The sequence below is a fragment of the Penaeus vannamei genome, chromosome 27, assembly GCF_042767895.1.
Source record: "Penaeus vannamei isolate JL-2024 chromosome 27, ASM4276789v1, whole genome shotgun sequence".
Lineage (NCBI taxonomy): Eukaryota > Metazoa > Arthropoda > Malacostraca > Decapoda > Penaeidae > Penaeus > Penaeus vannamei.
Genome location: NC_091575.1, coordinates 29,214,304 through 29,216,803, shown reverse-complemented (window position 1 = coordinate 29,216,803; position 2,500 = coordinate 29,214,304). Strand labels below are relative to the sequence as shown.

General features: G+C 34.0%; 1 protein-coding gene across 1 annotated transcript in view; it reads right to left on the bottom strand.

Annotated features, from left to right (window-relative positions):
- The window catches only part of LOC113799918 (Krueppel-like factor 13), a 73,736-nt gene that overhangs the window by 67 nt on the left and 71,169 nt on the right, over nt 1-2,500 (bottom strand). Inside the window, exon 3 of the mRNA XM_070141130.1 lies at nt 1-2,500. This exon is cut by the window's left edge and continues 67 nt beyond it; it is cut by the window's right edge and continues 1,139 nt beyond it. The gene's annotated coding sequence lies outside the window, so the exon portion shown is untranslated.

Below are 2,500 nucleotides of genomic sequence, written 5' to 3'. Positions count from 1 at the left end.
TTTTTATTCTATTTTTTCGAGTGGCGATGTATATTCACCCCTCCTCAAAACTCTCTCTATGGAAGGTGTGTATTGAAAGACTTTTCAGGAGAACACAGTGGCAGACCCTACAGTTCCCTTCAGTCTCCATATACTATTTGCAGGCTATTGGTTTTCTGTGTTATTATTTTTTTTGTGTATTTTCTATCTTATTGTTTTTTTTAAGTGGACAAACTTCAAGAGCTCTGCAAATCTGTTTATAAGAATAAAAGTTTCTGATTCTCTTTTTCATAAATATCTTTTGACTGAATAACTGAAGAGAACTGTAAAGAACACACAAGAGAGAAAAATAATAATACATTCCATCATTACAAAGAAAAAAATTATTATCATAGAGTATAAGGTATATTTGTAAGGTTACCTTATAATGAACACAGGTAATACAGATTACGAACAACCCTTTTATCAAAATGATACACCAAATCACTTTTATGTCTTTTTGTACAAATCAAATAAGAGGTAACTATAACGACTGCCCCTCAGATCCTACGTGAAGTCGAGCCTCCTTATAATCTTCAATCTCTGGACTCCTATATTTCTGGATCAAATTTATTTAAGACTGAGCATCTAGCTGCAAAGAATGAAATGGAAAGATGCTGCTCATAGTCTGATCACTTTTAGAAAACAATAATATATATATATATATATATATATATATATATATATATATATATATATATATATATATATATATATATTATTCATAAATTAAGTGGAACTGATCTGACTATGCTCTTACTTTTTTTTCTTTTATAATTTAAGTACTACCAATAAGTACAGTACTACAAGAGAGTGTACAGATCACATCAGTAACTTCAGCCAAGTGTAGCTGACCTTCTGACAGCCACACTGTGCTCAGACCAAATGGAAATGTAGTTCTTGCTCTTCATTTATACAATGCTCAGCAAAGGGTGATTCAGAGTGAGTGTCACTGATGTACGAGCCACATTGCGTAAAAAAATGGAAATAATGTGTAGCAGATGCCTTCCTCCTTAGCAATGGTTCTCCAGTTCTAAAAACTCTTTTGGGGTTACTTGCCATCAAAATGCTTTTAACTTTTTTTTTGCTAGCAGTAGCCTAGTCTTTCAAAATAAAAAAAGTCAGTTACAACAGTTTTTTCTTTCATTTTAAAGTCTATTTACTGTTCTCTCAAAATAAAATATGGCACTAGAGCTGAAGTTTGATCAATAAACACTTGGCAGATTTAGTGAGCATCAACCAGAAAAAAATTAAAAACCTTCAGCCAGTTGTACTGTAACTGTAAGTATAAATTCTTGTTTTTTGTAAATGGATATAAGTACATAAGTTGTCTAGTATTTAAATTTCAACTTTATGCTGTTTAGGGTTGGCCCTGTAGTGACTAGACACACACACTGTCTTGAGGTCTGAGATGGGATATTGCAAAGAAATGAGCATGAATTTGTTGAAATGGGATGATACTCTGTTACAAAATGTGACTATTTTCATATCTATGACTACCTCATTTTCCCTGCTAATCTGAAAATACTGTCTAAACTCCTTTCATTTATAATTCAGAAAGCAGTCATAAAATATTTTTAAATATATTTACAAAGTTTTAGTCACATATATCAAAATATGCAACTACATAATATATGAAAAGAAGCTGTCAACATTTTATCCTCCAAAATAAATCCAGGGAATTTTATATTTCTACGAATTTGGCTTTTCCTAGGTACATCTCGAGGGCCATGGATCGGCTCGGCGAGATTAGCTGGCAATTGTGCTGGTGCAGGCATTGTAAGATGCCATGAAAAAAATACTGCCACAGTAACATTAACAGAGGAACTGATATGCTTTCCAGCCCAACCTTTCAAAAGTGGCATGCCTTCAAAGGAACGCAGTAGGAGGTATGTAAAATAATAGTGTGCGATACAACATGAATATACATAAATTACCCTATATATGGATAAATAATGCCTTATATTAAACATATGAATGCTGGGGTAGAGTGTATACAATGAGAAGGTGCAATATCAAGTACCACATGAGGGGGACATTGGAAGTGGCTGGGAGTGGAAAGGCATGGTATTATTAGGTGGATGAGGACCAATGTGGTTAGATACTCGTGGAGGGGGAGAGGAATCACTAGACCTGTGTGGGGTAGTGTTGAGTGTGGGAACATTGGTGCTCCAACCATCTAAGGCACTTAATAGCACCAGGTAAAAGTACTACAACCTGCCATTTACAACATACCCTGGTTAATGTCAAGTATGAGGCAAAACACTGGTGTCTCCTTCCTATTCTGTGTGTTTTTTTTATTTTTTTTTGAGGGGGGGTTGGCAATATTGTCTTTTCAAATAGAAAAATAACTTTTCATTCTGTAACAAATAATTCACCCATATCTGCATACTGTTTATCTTTTATGCCTCACGAACATTAACTGGGATATCCAGAAATGATTTGGGAATTCAAACATTTGAGATAGCCAGCAAATACTTAT